The sequence below is a fragment of the Danio rerio genome, chromosome 18 (assembly GCF_049306965.1).
Source record: "Danio rerio strain Tuebingen ecotype United States chromosome 18, GRCz12tu, whole genome shotgun sequence".
In the NCBI taxonomy this organism is placed as follows: domain Eukaryota; kingdom Metazoa; phylum Chordata; class Actinopteri; order Cypriniformes; family Danionidae; genus Danio; species Danio rerio.
The window spans coordinates 34,641,760-34,659,112 of NC_133193.1; the positions used below are offsets into that span (position 1 = coordinate 34,641,760).

A 17,353-nucleotide genomic window follows, 5' to 3' on the forward strand; every position below is an offset into this window, starting at 1 on the left:
ATAACTTTCATCTTATTAAGAAAAATCCACTGGCCATGCTCCACAGAATATACACAATTGTTAAAAAATATATATATATATTAAGGGTGGAGCCGAACCCGAATACGGTATTCGGAAAGGCACGAATAGCGTGTTTTTACGAATACTTATTTCGAACAAATACTTGAAAAATTATTTGTATTCGGGAGCAAGAAAAACACTATATCAAAAAGCAGCGTTTCCTCATGGGACCACAGTGCATGCCCGCGTGAGTGAGTGAGTGAGGGAGAGAGAGAGAGAGAGAAAGAGAGAGAGAGAGACACTACGTCGGAGGGCGGGGCGGAGGTAAAAGCTGTCTCGCACAAGCTTCTCCACAGATACAGACAGAGAAGGCTCGGCTGAGCGAAAAAAATACTTCACTGCATCACTATTTTTGATAAATAGATTTTTGTACCTTAATTGGGTTCCAGATGCAGTTTATAAACTTGTAGCGGAGTTTGATATTCCATTACGCTGCATTTTTGACGTTTGCAATCGGGTGCTCTGTTTATGCAACGTTAGCTCTGTTAGCGCGGTAATTTAGACAATAGACTGTTGACAGAGTAACGTTAACGTTCGTTTATAAAGGTTAAAACGATGCTTGTGCAGTTGTGTCGAATAGTATGCACCTATGGGAGTTATATGGTTCGTCTACATTACTGTCTTTTGCAGACAGCAAGATATATGCTATAGGCTAGTTAACCTTAGCATAGCTTCCCGTCACTTTTTATTAACTTGAAACTCCTCAAATACATTTGGGCACCCGAATAGAAAAAGAGTGAGACTGCTTCTGAGCCATTTCTTGGTCCTCCACCAGTCAAAAAAATAAATAAATAAAACTTCATGTTGTTTGTGGAAGAATTTTTCAGTCAGTGGAGCTGCAGATAAAACAAACTGATACTGTATAATGTTTACAAAAGTGAAATCAGCAGAGGCAGAAATATTAAACATCTGTCAACATCTTCTATCCATAATCATTCATTCATTTCTTTTCGGCTAAATCCCTTTATCAATCTGGGGTTGCCATAGTGGAATGAACCACCAATTTATCCAGCATATGATTTCAAAGTGGCTGCCCTTCCAGCTGCTACCCAACACTGGGAAACATCCATACACTCTCTTTCACACACATACAATAGGGACAATTTAGCTTACCCAATTCACCTGTATTGCATGTGTTTGGACTGTGGGGGAAACCGGAGCACCCGGAGGAAACCCACGCCAACATGGGGAGAACCCAGTCAGGGCTTGAACCAGCAACCTTCTTGCTGTGAGCCGACAGTGCTACTCACTGTGCCACTGTGCAACCTTCTATGTAATGTATTATCACATGCACTAAAAGCATCCTCTCCTGATACTGTCTGTGAACCCCCCACAAGCATCAATCCCCTCAATCAGCCCAGCTATGTTCTGCTAAATCCTCCACAAGCACCAAACCATCAACACAGCCACATTCTGCCCCAGCAAGTCAGTTTCAAACATAAAAACAAAAAACAAAAAAACAAACTTTGTGTCTGTTTTGTGGCTGGCAGATGATAATAGCAGGGCTGTATCTTTTAGTATTATATAGAATACTTTTGTTCTACCAGATCTCCCAGGCAGGGTTTTGTTTAGATTTATTTAGTTAATTTTAGTTTTTGGAATTCTGTCCATTGGAGAAAAGTTCTTTCAGAAGAAGAACAGTTTTTTGAAGTATAATTTGTTTTTATTCTGTCTATTCAGTGTCCTTCAACAAGAACGGTGGTGGTGGGGTTCATAATATTCACAATGGTATTTTATTAGTTGTTGGTTTAACCATGGATGAGATAATGGCTTCTATGTTATTTTCTTTTCAATGACATTTCTTGTCACATGTTCAAAAACAACAACCAATATTGCATGTCTATAATTTATATAATGGGTATAATTAAACAATACTTTCACTATAACGTAAATTAGAAGTGTAATAGAAAAATTATATATTTTTGCGCCATTTTAAATTTTACTCGAATACAAATACAAATACTTTTCCCCCCTGAACAAATACAAATACAAATACCGGCTGCTCCGCACACATATATATATATATATTATGATTACAAATTGTGTTAAAATGCATATTACACAATTATATTTACCTTGAGGATTTATTGTTATGCCATCCTTTAATCTTTTGCTCTGGAATTCAGGCAGTCTCCCTGTTTCCATAGCAACTAAGACCTTGCTAGTCTTTGCAGGCTGTAAAGTGCTTTCAGTGAGGCAATAGAACTCCCGATGAACTTTAAAATCATGACCAAGGGAGTTGGATGAATTGATCCATCTCATTGTCTTTAAGGTTTATTTCTGTGGACAACTTGGCAACTTGAGCAAAGGGCTTCTGGATGCTTTTCTTCACTTTCTTTGGCATATAGACAAATGACGTCTGCATCCCAATAGTGAAACAGAGCTCATATAAATACAGCATATAAAACCTTAAACACGTCTTTTCAGGTATGAATGTGTCATGGCCAGAAGCAGCTTTACAAAAAATAATTCATTTAGTGAGCACATTTATTGCTGGTTTATTATATTATTAATATATTATTAAATATTATTATTATATTACTATTATTATTATTATTATTATTATTAGTTTTTATTTGTATAAATCGATAGACAGTTCCTATACAGTATTTTTATAAACTACTGAGAAGACATTTTAGGTGTTCAATACATTGCATGTCAGTCTTGGTTTATTATATTATTAATTATTAATATATTAAATAATTTATTGTTACATTTTATTATTTATTAATTGATAATTCCTATCCAATGTTTTTATGGGTTGTTGAAAATACTGTATTTTTTATTTATTTATTTATTTATTTATTTTTATTATTATTATTTTTTGTATTTATGTATTTATTTATTTATATTTATTTTCATTATGCTGTGCCTGTATGAACCCTGTTTACAAGACTCACCAGCTGTATGCTGTGGTGCTCTACAATGAATCAGTCCTGTGTGATACGGCAATTCTGGTCAGATCGCAAGTTTCAAAAACTGCAATCTTTTGTAGTAGAAATCTTTTCTGTGGCAGTTTGTGCAGCAGTAAGATTTTGAATAATTCTGAACCATTTTCATTCAGAAGCATTTTTTCACACTGCGTTTCCGTGTCTCAGGAATGTAAGGATGTGGTAAAGGGAGGACTGTTTAGTTGATAGCAGATATTTCGAAGAATGTTAGAAACCTGTAACCACTGACATCCATTGTAGGAAAAAAACAATACTATACAAGTAAATTGTTGGAGGTAACCAAATTGAGTAAAAAGATGGCATTATTTTCATTTTTGTTTGAACTATCCCATTAAAATTCAATTGTCAAGCATTAGTCTTAAAAACTGATGTATTGCTTGAAGGAAACTAAATTAAGTACCTTCTGTGAACAAGCAGAATCATTATGCCATTGTATTCAGTGATTCTCTTTTACATTTTGTTCTGAAATTATAACCTCAGAATGAGATCTATGTTTAGACAAATTGAATCTACTTTAAACATGAAGTAACATTTATTGTACCAAACTTGTCCCTCAAGAGCATCGCACACTGTATGCACCACAACTGCATATGACAGTTGGAATTATCCCACACCAGACGCGCACATTCACATGCTATTTACAGTAAAAGGAACTATTCGGATGGTGTTCTGTGGTGCATCAGAAATATGAACAGTGTCCTGAGTCGTGTGCGTACCCGAATATAAATCTATGTTTAAAATTCTAAAATGCATGGCGCAGCGTGACGCGACATAGCGTGCCATCTTGCGGCACATCGGGTATGCAACCCCCTTCAGACTCTGTTTGTTCAGCTCACTTCCTTTGGATCCCATACTTCTGCTTCATTTGCAGGATGATTAATGAGCTCACCAATCCTTTCATTTTTTTCATTTTATTCAGAAGACATTCCAACAAGGTAGCTTATAGACACATTCAGACTTTCTTTTAAAATTATATATTTTTTTATATAAGATATTATAAATAAGCAATGGCCTTAATATTCTCGCAGTAATAGAAGCAAGAAACAAAATATGTACAATTCCTGAAGAAAATGTGAACGGGATTTGCTGTGGAAATTCGCTGTGGTACAATGCATTACCATTTTAAATGGTTGCTGATGCATTGCTAGCTGGTTGCTATGATGTTCAGAGTGGTTGCTAGGTAGTTGCTAGCGTGTTCTGAGTGATTGCTAAGGCATTAAAAGACAGTTGCTAAGGTGTTGCTAGGGTGTCCTGAGTGGTTGCTAGGCAAAACTGACTCATTCAAACAAAAATGAGTCAAACAAGCCAATCACGACGTCTCTACTATGTTATGATGCTGAGATATAAATGTTGATAAATGGTTGCTAGGGTACTCCGTTTAGTTGCTATGGTCGTGGTTACAGAGTGAGCTTGAGTACGGTGATTGTCTAAATCCATTGAGATATAACCCCATGTCTCTATGACACTACTATGCAAAGATATACATCTAGGCCTATCATAATGCAGTCTATGGAATCACTTTGGGGGTGTGGCTTGAGAGCCTCATTATTATTAAGATGCTGATTGGTTGCCTGAGTCAAATGAGCCTACCCATATGTCTTTATGACACTACTGTTATAATGGCATTATATTGAATCAATTTTATGGTGTGGCTTTAGAGTTTCATCATCATATTGAGATGATTTTGCCTTGATGATTAGGCTCACGTGATCCTATTTACGTCAATGGGATGGCTGTTGAGCCTATCTCATCCTTCAAGTTCCTTGGGCTGTCTCTCTGTGGTCATTAAAAACTCCATGGCACTTCTCGTAAAGAGTAGGGGTGTAACCCTGGTGTCCTGGCCAAAGTCCCTCAATCGGCCCTTACGATCATGGCCCTCCAATCATCCCCATCCAACAAATTGGCTCTATCACTGTCTCTCCACTCCACCAATAGCTGGTGTGTGATGAGCGCACTGGCGCGTTGTCCTGTGGCTGCCATCGCATCATCCAAGTGGATGCTGCACACTGGTGGTAGTGTGGAAAGACCCCCCTAATGATTGCGAAGAGCTTTGGATGTATGGCCATACATAATAAATGCGCTATAAATACGCGTTTCCCCCAGTGATTCCTAGTCAGGGAGGACTAGGAACAGGTTGCTGGTTGCGCCCCTCTGGCTCAACCTGACCTGGATGTCAGAGCTCTCCCTCCTCGCGATGGCCCTCCCCTGGCAGATCCCCTTGAGAGAGCACCTACCCTCTCAGGGACAGGGCACCATCTGGCACCCTCGCCCCGATTCTTGGAACCTCCACGGGTGGTCCTTAGAAGCGAGGAAGACTTAGGTAACTGTTGGGATAAATTGCAGATCGTCTGTGTGTTTCCTCAGTAAACTGGAGCTCCAGGAAGGCAACAACAACTGAGAGATGTGAATCCAACAGTTTATTGCTCTCTTCTAAAGAAGACTGGGGTATTCCCAGCTTTTATACATCATACTCAGGGTTACATGGGTTATGAATACGTGCAAATATTCAGCTCAGTTAGGCAGAACAATTTTATCCAGTGCTCAAGAATGTCAAGGCGCAACGTCAAGGCGCCTAGTACAGGGACAACTTACAATAAGATAAGACACAGTTACAAAACAGAATATTTGGAGAGTGACTACATGGATATTTCTTTCAATCCCCTCTTCCAGGCTCAGTTTCTTACAAGAGCCTGGATCATACCATATTCTCATAAACTCTATTTGTTAAATGGTTACCCTCAGTTCCATTCATAGCTAAATGTTCATACCCTTTACCTAAGGCATTAACCATCCTATACATTCGTGCCATAAAACATCTCAGAAGACATGGACCAAAAATACATACATATAAGAAAATAATAAGTACCGGTACTACCATTGAGACATATGGAGCCAATGATCCAAACAGGCTTTCTAAAAATCCCCATCCCCAATTAAAATTTCTTTCCTTCATCTCATCCTCATACACCTGTGATGATATCCTTTTCATCGCCTTTACAGCTTTTCCTACTCGTCCAAGATCCTCATCATCCGCGGGAACGTAAGTGCAGCATTGGCTCTCTCCGACCAGGGAGCAGACCCCGCCCCTTTCCGCTAAGAGCATGTCCAGAGCCAGTCTGTTTTGCATAGTCATTAGTCTCAGAGCTCTCATCTCCTCTCTTAGTCCAGAAATGGCATCCGTGGTACTGTTTATAAAAGAGGCCAGTCTATAATGCATGATCTCTTGCTGTTTTAAGGCATCTGCTACGCCAAAACTGGGAATCATAGCCTCCCAGAATCTAGTCCAGTGTGATCTCATAAGGTGTTCGTCGGGTACGTCGTCCTGGGGAACTGACCTCCGTTCCCTTTTGGATTGTCTGGCAAGATGCATGACAGTGACCATGTGTTGTAATTGGATCACAGTACAAAGACCAGTCCAATTGGTGGGGTAAGTGTTGAAGATGGTTTCTCCCCCACAATACCAGTACCAGTCATCGGCCAGGACCGCATCCTGTCTCGGCCAAGTGGGGACACAAGTTACGTTGCTGCGTTAACAGTATGTGTTGTTCAGGTTGTAACATGCCGTGACAGCTGTCTCATTTGTGATATTAGCACATTTAAGTTTGTTCAGTTCACAGGTGCCTGGGATGTAACGTGGACAAACACTTAGTAGAGAACTATATTTTTTATTCTTTCGCCACGGTAAATATACCCCTGAAAATCGATCCCTCTCGCCAATTACTATATTACAATCTTTAGCTCTTAAGGTGGATACATTACCTCCATTTGTCCCATTAAAGCAAAAAGGAAAAGTGAACCCCTGGGGTTTCGTCAACAAAATATTCAAACCCATAGTTCTAGGTGTAGGTATTACAACAGAATGATTCTTTCTGCTAGTTGATTTGCAAAGAGGCTCCCATGTTTTCTTGTTAGAAACACATGTGGGGCGCCACTCATAAATATCTCCCAAAGCATTTGTACAAAAAGCAAGTTTAGTACATGTAAAAGGCAAAGGTTTCAAGGATATAGTCACAGCAGAGGAGAACACTTCTTGGCAGACAACACATGACTCATTGGTTGTCTGTCGTGCAGTCCAGTTAGCATACTGCCAGAATAAGTTGTGTACTTCAGTGTGGGCCTGTGTCAGTCCCAGTAGGGTTATCAGTAGAAGTAGTCTGCAAAACAAAAACTATTAATGTCATATCATAGACATTTACTTCAATGGTTTCACTCTGGTGCCATGGATCCACTGTGGAAAAAGATCAGTTAATACAGCAGTGCGTGTAACAGCCAGAACCTCAGCTGGCCCTTCGTATTTGGGGTCAGTTAAATCTTTCTGGGGTTTTATATCTTTTATTAGCACCTTGTCCCCTATCTGGAAAGGGTGTGCTGCCTCAAGTGGAATTTCAGGGTGTTTCTTTGTTACCCTTTCCCAATACTGATTAAGTTTCTGAATTAGGGCCGCTGAGATTTCTGATATGTGGTTAGAAAGCTCTATACCCACTCCCATAATTCCCCCTTGCCATGGGATAGGGAAAGGTCTTCCCATGACCACCTCATATGGTGATAAAGAATTCAAATTTGCTTGTGGTGTCATTCTCAAATCTGCTAGTACTATTGGTAAAATTTTTACCCAATCTTTATGACAGTGTTGTCTTAAGGCCTTCTTTATCTTTCCTTTCAAGGTTCTGTTAGTTCGCTCCACAAATCCAGATGATTGTGGATGATAGGATATGTGGAAACGGCAATTTATATTTAATTCAGTTGCCAATTGTTGCGTTACCTTTGATGTAAAAGGTGTTCCTTTATCTGAATCGATACTTTGTGGGATCCCATATCTAGGTATAATTTCAGAGATCAGTTTCTGTGTTACCACATGTGCATTTTCCCTTGAGCAAGGAAAAGCTTCTACCCATTTTGAAAATTTATCCACGCAAACCAGTAGATACTTAAACGGTCCCCTCTTGGGCATATGCGTGAAATCTACTTGCCATTCAGAAAAAGGTGTAATTGGTCTTGGTAAATGTTGGTGCTGTGCCACAGGCTTTGATACATTATATTGAGCACATATAAGGCATTTGTCAAGTATGTTATTAATAGTGGTTTCTAGTTTTGGGACACAAAACAAAGATCGCATTGTTTCATGTACCCCTCTTCGTCCACGATGAGTGACACCATGAAATTCGTGGACGAGGAATGACAGTGCCACATGTGGGAGACATAGGCGACCAGTGTTGTCGTGCCATAGACCCATCTTTTCATCAAACGTGGAAGAAAAGGCGTCCCAGAAGGACTTATCCTCGTCAGTGGCTGATGCTTGTAACATAGCCAAATCAATGTCAGGGAGCATCCCCGAAGCCGAGGTTGTAGACAACAAGGAAACGTGCATAGAGTCCTCAGGCAAAGGCTGTTGTGCTGCTAATTTAGCATGTCGGTCAGCCAGAGCGTTTCCTTTGGCTTCATCAGTGTGTTCCTTCGAATGGCCCTGAGTTTTAACAATGGCCAGTTGCGAGGGAAGATGGTGTAGTGGCAATTTCCTTTAAGGAGGCGCTCTCGGTGGTCAAGAAACAAAGTCTTACCCGGGATGTCTTTTCAAAGCTTTTATTCTTTGCAAAGAAGGTCACAGTCATACAGCAACAACAGTTTCTGCAGAGTGAGACCATGAAGCAAAGTGTGCTCATCCTTTTATCTGGGTTGTGCTGCTTACGAGGTCAACTCCAGTTCAACCCAAACCACACATACCACGACAGGTGTGAAAACCATCCTGCTGCTTCCCTGTCATATATCACACAGCCCATGCCCCTTACCCCTAACAAATGTTCATCTTAAAGCCTAATTGGAAAGATAAGGACCAGGTGGTCACATACGGGAATGTTAAGGCTGTATAAACAAAAGTACACTGTGAACACAAGTGACTTTTCACACATCTAAAGATGAGGAGTAAGCAAGTTTTCCCTACACATGTTCATCTAAAAATGAATTTCCATTACAATTCCTCTCTTTTTATCATTCATTGATAACTCACTATTAAATTCATTTTTCAATTGAATACAAAATCACACTGATTACAAAAATCATTTAACAGGTTTCTGCACACATCAAATACACTAGAGATGTTTAAACACTCTTCTTAATAGTTTCCCCATTAAGATTTATCTTTCAAAACATCCCTCTTCCCTGGGAGCCGGGCTAAACGAATAATCACTGTTGTTGCGCTCCCGATCGAAATCGGACCCTCAGTCACCCCACAGAGGTTCAAATCCCAGAAATTGCCTGTTTTTTTCACATTATTGATTTGTTCACACAACAAAATTCTAGAAACATTTCTTCAATCAGTTAAAAATTATTAACACTCTACAGCAATTCATCAATAACACTCATGAACATAGGAACACGTTGTTTCTGTACTCTTAAACATATATCACATTTACACCCTTCTCTCAATTTTCATGTAAATGATCACTCTTTTGAGATTTGTTACAGAACATATATAAGCAAGCAGATAGTTATCTTAAATTTCAAAAAATCTGGTTCGTTAATATTTTCCCAATTAAGTAACAGCCGTCACTTAAAATTTTGTTCTCAGTTGTTTACAGTTTTTTTTTATCCATTACTATGTAGCTGCTGCTATCATCAAAGTCATAATCAAAATCTTCACCCATGTCAATATTCATACCCTCTTCATTCACGGCCACTCTTATCATCTGATGGGATGTTTTAGTTGTAATCAGTCTGCCCACTGACCATAATACAAATCTGAATATACATGAAAGACAACTTAATATCACTACACCCACCCCCAATACAGGTAACACCACAGTAAAGGCCCAGTAGATCCAGTTTCCCCACTTAAATGACAGCCAATCTAGCTATGGGCTGCTAACTTTCTTAGGTTCTTTTACTGTCATTCTCATGTGGGTCACAATGTCAGTAATGTTTTGCTGTAATCAGGTTAATTAAGGTGACACTAGCTGCAATGCCAGTGTTGTTCTCCTCAGACCACACATTCCTTGCACACGGAATGGATGGCAGCTAATCTTTTCTTCCATCTTCAGATCTTTAATGCGATGGTCAAGCACAGCTTATTCACCTCTCTTTTTGGTCGCTTTATCCTCCGTCTGCGTGCTGCTTGGTGTTGTATTCAGAAGTTACTGTTTCACACACACCTCTTGGGTTGTTGTTGTTTCTCCCCAGCTGTGACCTTGCTTCCCTCAGATAACAGCCTGCTGTTTTCCTTCAGATGATTTCAGAGCCCCTCTTTCTCTCCTACTCCCTCATGGAATCCTCCTCAGGAGATGGAATTTTCCTGCAGTGCCCATCATGCACCCACGTCGCCCGCTCTGCGACCTTCACCGCCGTCTCCGTGGTCAGTAGCACTTGAAATGAACCCAGCCAGCGCTTTGCTCTCCAGCTCTTTCTCCTCAGGTCCCTAATCACCACGAAGTCGCCAGGCCTCAGACTGTGCAGTGGTCTCTCAGCAGCCTTCCCCTGTGCGGCCTTTACCTGCACACAAACATCGGACAACATATGAGACATATCTTACAGTAATTCAACATGTCATTCTCACACACATCTGTTGAGGGCAGCTGCTGTTTTCCCCCATTCACACCTGCACGCGGTGGTTTACCAAAGAGAATTTCAAACGGGCTCAAATTCATTTTTGATCTTTTTCTCATTCTCATGTACTTCAGGACAATGGGTAAAGCTTGAACCCATGTGTCTTCAAAACATTTTGCCAATTTGTTCTTCAGTGTACCTTTTTCTCTTTCAACAGCTCCTCCTGAAGCTGGATGGTAACTGCAATGTGTTCTCAAATCAATTTCCAAGTATTGGCCCACTTGTTTGATTGCTTCATTAACAAAATGAGTACCATTATCTGAACTTATTTTTCGTGGTATTCCCCATCGCGGTACAATTTCCGTCTGTAACGCTTTTGCTACCGCAGCCGAATCTTGTTTTGAGGTTGGAAAAACTTCAACCCATTTTGACCACATGTCAACCATCACCAAACAGTACCGTTTCCCATTACATGGGGACAATTCAATGAAATCCATCATCAAATATTCAAATGGCCCTGTTGGAGGTGGATGAGATGATTGTGGGACTTCTATCGCTCTGGCCACATTATGTGTGTTGCAAATTACACATCGTCTACAGAAATTGTCCGCAAATGTAGTGAACCCCTTTGTGAACCACAGTTCATTCATTTGCGCAACCATTGCTGTTTTTGACGCATGATCTTTACCGTGAAGTAATTTCGCATAATGTTGGAAAAAATGTTTTGGTAAACACGCCTTGCCCTCAGCACACATCCACACATTATCTTTCATCACACAGCCAGACTGTCTCCACTTGTTTTGTTTTTTTTCTCCAGCCCCGTCGCGAAGGTCTGCATGTCCTGCAAAGAAGAACACACGTCATTGTTATCATCAGCAGATAGCAAAGAACATTCGCAGTAATCCTTGTCTCGTGATGCCGCGACTTTTGCTGCTCTATCTGCTCTGGAGTTACCTGCAGAAACAGAATCTTTATTGTTAGTGTGCGCTGCGCATTTACAAATGGCCAGTTTGTCAGTTAGTAAAAATCGCATCCAGCAGCGCTGCCACTAAAGGAGCATTGACTATTGGTCGACCATCAGACTTAAGAAATTTTCTGTGTTTCCACAGAGCCCCAAAATCAAGAGCTACCCCAAATGTATACCTTGAGTCAGTGTAAATTGTAGCCTCTTTTTCTGCCATTAATTTACATGCTTCTGTCAACGCCACGAGCTCTGCGGCCTGTGCAGAATAGTGCCCTGGCAATTTCCCAGAGGTCACCACATCAAATTCAGTTGTTACAGCGTAACCAACTTTATTCTGGCCTGTTTGTGGATCTTTAAACGCTGAACCATCCACAAAGAGGACATTGTTACAATTTTCAAGTGGTTCGTCAGAAAGGTCAGGTCGTGGTGTACACATCTGTTCAAGTGCTGTTAAACAACAATGATGCTCTTCCCCATCTTCCTCAGTAGGAAGAAGAGTAGCCGCATTCAAACCAGTACATCGTTTAACAGTCACATTTGGCATATCTAACAAGATAGTGTGATATCTCAGCCAGCGGGCTGTTGACAGATGCGATGTTTTTTGTTCTTGGAGAATCATGGACACAGAATGTGGCACCATCAATATCAAATCAGAATACCCAACAAAAATCTTGAAGCCATAACAGCTTTTTTCTGCAGCCGCCACTGCTCTTAAGCAACGTGGCAGGCCTGCTACTACGGGGTCAAGTTTGCTCGAAAAATAGGCCACAGGTCGCAGTCTACCTCCATGATCCTGTAGGAGTAATGACGTCATGAACCCACCTCTTTCATCTACCATCTGAACAAATGGTTTTGTTGGTACAGGCAAACCCATTGCAGGGGCCTCAGCCATTTGTAACTTCATGTTTACAAATGCCTGCTTTGCCTCTGTTGTCCACTCTAGTTTGTCAGTGGATTTCATCCCCTTCCCTAATGTTAGGGCTCTCAAGAGTTGTTCCAAAATTGCATAATTTGGAATAAATGTGCGACAATATGAACACATACCCAAAAAAGACAACATTTGTTTTTTCGTTAGAGGTTTTGGTACATTTTTTATACCACTCACCCTTTTTTCACACAGAGATTTGCTGTGTGGTGTAATGACGTGCCCTAAAAATGTTACCTCTTGTTTAACAAACTGCAGTTTTGTCAAACTGACTTTGTGGCCCTCCTTAGCCAAATGCTTAAGGAGAGTCACAGTGTCTTTCACACACATCTCTTCATTCTCGGCACATATTAACAGGTAACCAGCATACTGTAACAAAGCAGTTCCAGCTGTCAGGGTCAAAGGTTTCAAACTTCTTAACAACGCTTCATTCTATAAAGTTGGAGATGCTGTAAAACCCTGACACAGACGTGTAAAAGTGTAGCCTTTACCATTAAAATTTAATGCAAACCAAAACTGGCTGTCTTTGTCAACTGGCACACTGAAAAATGCATTTGCCAAATCAACCACTGAATAAAATTGTGATTTTTCAGGAATTTGTGACAAAATTCTGTACAGATTTGGAACTAATGGAGCCCTTTGTTTGACAGCTGCATTTACTGCTTGCAAATCTTTTACAAAACGCCATTCTGAAGGCATCCCATTATCCCTTATCTTTTTTACAGGAAAAATAGTGGTGCGAACCTCAGAATTGTTGCATGGTACAATAACACCCTGTTCCAGTAAAGCCTCAAATACTGGGGTAATGCCCTCAATGGCTTCCCTTTTCAAAGGATATTGTTTTTGGCAAGGTCTGTAATCAGATTTTGCAGCGATTGTGACTGGATCACAACCTTTGATTAAACCAACATCATACTTGCTTTTAGCCCATAATTCACTTGGTATTTCTGTTAAAGCTGGATGTATGTCTGCAGCGTTAAAGTCAACCATGCAAGAATTCTTTACGCAAACTTTGTCAATATCAGTCAAAGTTCTTGAAACAGCTATTTCAGTTTCACTGTCCACCCGAAATACTCTCGAGCTCTCAATCCATTCTAACCCTTTCTCTCTACTCTCAGATAGGCCTAAATCAGCCCAAGACTGATGTTTACCCTTGCAAACTGATATGTGAGGCACAGCCTGTGCTAACATGAGATAGAATGAAAGCTGCTTTTCTGACAGAGACACTGAAACTGCACACAGACTATCCTTTTAGTACATTTTCTCTAAAATCAACGTTTCATTCACATTTGTCTCAAACCAAGCTTTCTCAAATTCCTCATCTGTAAATTACGACATGTGACGTGCAATGCAGTTCACCAAGAGACATATCAATGTCAAAAGGTTTTACTCAATCTTTAGCCAATTTGCAGATTACATCAGCCCATTGTTTTCAATGAGTCTGTGATTCAACCAGCAAACAACAAAATTCCTCTTTTTTTTTTTTTTTTACTCTCACACCTGAGAAGTCTGCTGTTAGAACTAAGTTTAATTTACACAGAATATCCCCTCCAATGAGTGGTATCAGACATTTTGGCAAACAAACAAATGCGTGGTTGAAAATTTTACCCCCCTCTGTCTCACAGGTCAGTGGAGCTGTAAATCGCTCGATCACTGTATGACCAGATGCAGACAGAGACTCGTGAAATTTGTTTTTCAAAGGTATTTCACACTGTAGGTCACATAGTCGTATGCAAGATCTGCTAGCTCCACTATCAGCTACAAACTCAACCAATGTATTCTAAATCAACATAGCATATTTTGGCATATTTAAAAAATGCTTCACTAAAAAAAAAAACAATGCCATTTCATCAGAAAAATGATCAACATTACTGTGATCAAAATTACAGTGGGAAATGCAAGCTTTTTTTTTTCATTGCAGAGAGCCAAAAGTATGTCAGTGTATGTGAATATGTGTGTATAAAAATGTGTCTGCATTTAAACTTGTTAGTAAAAATATGTTCACTTCCCTTTACTGAAGCTGTTGGCTGCTTGCCCAGACCCTCTCCGTTCTGCTCTTCCCTCTCCGCACATCAGCTCAGTTGTTGGTTCGCGTCTTTCAGATCAATCCTTGACCAAAAGTCCATCTCGGTGGCAAGCGCAGACATTTAGTACAGTTTCTCGTCATGTACACCACAGGCTCTGCAGATTTCATCGCCATCCGTCACATTCCAGTTTCTCCATCTTCTGGTATCTTTCTCACCCTTGACACCTTTGTTGCCTTTGAACTTGTGATATCTTTGGTTGTCAGGTCTTGGTTGGATCTATGGTTGGCTGCTTGTACCAGAGCCATGCACAGCTCGTTTTCTGCTTTCTTCTTGTCCTGCTTCGCTGTCAGCTTGTCTTCAACATGTTGAGCACACAGCAAAATGTCTGTTAAATGTCCATTTCTCCAGTTCAAACTGATGTCCTCCACTTGCTTGAGGTGGGAATTTCGTTGGTGCGGTTGGAGGTTTTCTGGGACAGTAGCAGTTGAGGTCTGGGTCAGTTCTCAGGGCTCACAGCTCAGCCACGGGATAGTGATGGTACGGCGGTACATGTATGGAAACAGATGTATAGAAAAGATTAGCAATGCTAATTAATCTTTCATTCACACTTTCACATTTTTCACTTGCTTTTTCCTTCACTTTATCTCCTTCATTCTTTTCCCTACATGCCACTTCTTCATTCTCTTCCCTACATGCCAGCTGCCTCTGCAGCATTTTCCTCTTTGCCTCTTATCTGCCTTTTTTAGCCAACAATCAACAGTGTCTCCACACGACACACACACATGCCTTTCACAAAAACAACCTGCTTTTCCTTCTGCCTTCTCAATCAACTCTTTCATTTTCTTTAACCTAGTAACACTCAACATTCCCTTTCCCTCAGAAACTTGTGATACTTTATTAGTTTTCCTATATCTTGCATGCTTTTTAAAAAAAAAATTTTCAATAAAATTTTTTTCCATATTCCAAAACACCGGTTTATCATATTTTCTCACCTTACTTTGGGACCTCCCCATGCTGGCAATAATCTTTCCCTTGGACTTTGTCGGTACCTATTAATCTGTTGGACGTCTCCAACAGATTTCGATTTTTCACCTAAAATCGACAAGTTAAGCTTTTCAGCTCTATTTCTCGTGGCACACAATTTCACTTTCCTTTTAGAAGTAAATCGCTTGGCCCCTGATTTCAACCTCCTTCTGGAAGTAAATCGCACAGCCTGGATTTCAACCTCTTTTTTGGAAGTAAATCGCACAGCCCCCTGATTTCAACCCCCTCCCGGGAGTAAATCGCAGTTAGCTAGCCAAACGTATTAGAAAGGTCTTGATCTTAGTCAGGCACCAGATCTCACTTGTGTAAGGTCTTGATCTCAGCTAAACGCCAGATCTCACTTGTAAAAAGGTCTCGATCCCCGCCTGATGTCAGATCTCACTTGTATTAATCACGCCGCTATCCCACAGAGACAGACCCGCCAGCATGGTGATGACCCAAATTGCAGTAAAAACCCTTTTAAATTGCCTAATCAAATGCCCAAAACTTGTTAAATTTCTTTTTTAACAATAAACAAAGAATTTGTTTCTTACCAGAGAGTTCAGATGCCACTGAGTTCTTTTTCCCAGATGTCAGTGGGGTTCTTCTCCGAGCCCGGCGGTCGGCCCCTCAACCCTCAACCAAGTGGGGCAGGGCTGTGACACGAAGTCCCAGGATGATCAGTCACCGTCCGCAGGGTCCGGAAAAGTTCCTCCAAGACATCCCACTATTCTGACACCAAATTGTAGTGGCAATTTCCTTTAAGGAGGCGCTCTCGGTGGTCAAGAAACAAAGTCTTACCCGGGATGTCTTTTCAAAGCTTTTATTCTTTGCAAAGAAGGTCACAGTCATACAGCAACAACAGTTTCTGCAGAGTGAGACCATGAAGCAAAGTGTGCTCATCCTTTTATCTGGGTTGTGCTGCTTACGAGGTCAACTCCAGTTCAACCCAAACCACACATACCACGACAGGTGTGAAAACCATCCTGCTGCTTCCCTGTCATATATCACACAGCCCATGCCCCTTACCCCTAACAAATGTTCATCTTAAAGCCTAATTGGAAAGATAAGGACCAGGTGGTCACATACGGGAATGTTAAGGCTGTATAAACAAAAGTACACTGTGAACACAAGTGACTTTTCACACATCTAAAGATGAGGAGTAAGCAAGTTTTCCCTACACATGTTCATCTAAAAATGAATTTCCATTACAATGGCAAGCCGTTATTAAATCAGTTATGAGGGTATGGCTGCGCACCCCCCATTTGTTGGAGGGCGACATTCAAAGTTTGATCGAACAGACCATTGCCAGTCATCGTTCGAAGCCTTTGCTTGAGACCCCATTTTGTTCATCAATATAAATTTATAATCAGCTCCTGTAAGCTGCGCATTTCTAGAGACACGTATCATAGTTTCTACAAATTCTACTGGCCTGCTCATATCAGGAAGCAGTGAAATGACATCCTTGAGCTGTGTTGCGGAGGGAGGGGTTACTTCAGCATGTCCCCTTTTCTTTGAGACCCATAGGAAAGCCTGATTATCCCCTTGGTCTGGTTTCTCTGTGCGAAGCCCCTCTAATTCTTGTACAGGATACAGAGGCATCCTCTGATGTGCCTTTCCTTGCCCCTCATCAGGAATGGGGGAGGAGAGGGTAGGAGTAGGAACAGTGACTGTAACTGAGGGAACAGTAACAACAGGGGCTGGAGGCACTTTGGGTGTCTCCTTTCTTTTTACCTCAATCTTTGATGCTGATCCTTTAAGAGGCTTCGGAATTAATTTCTTTACCTCTTTTGGTAGGTTAATATTTTGTTTATCATTCCACACACTCATCATCTTCATCCAGATTTCATAACCCTTTTTCATATAA

The 17,353-nt window shown here is 40.7% G+C and overlaps 1 protein-coding gene and 1 pseudogene across 4 annotated transcripts in view; one reads left to right on the plus strand and one right to left on the minus strand.

The window, feature by feature from the left end:
• The window catches only part of dhx36 (DEAH (Asp-Glu-Ala-His) box polypeptide 36), a 237,055-nt gene that overhangs the window by 168,201 nt on the left and 51,501 nt on the right, over positions 1-17,353 (plus strand).
• On the minus strand, positions 15,751-16,245 carry wu:fb55f04 (annotated as a pseudogene). Its single transcript, NR_023341.1, is given in 1 exon segment — positions 15,751-16,245. The product of NR_023341.1 is annotated as a wu:fb55f04 (transcript).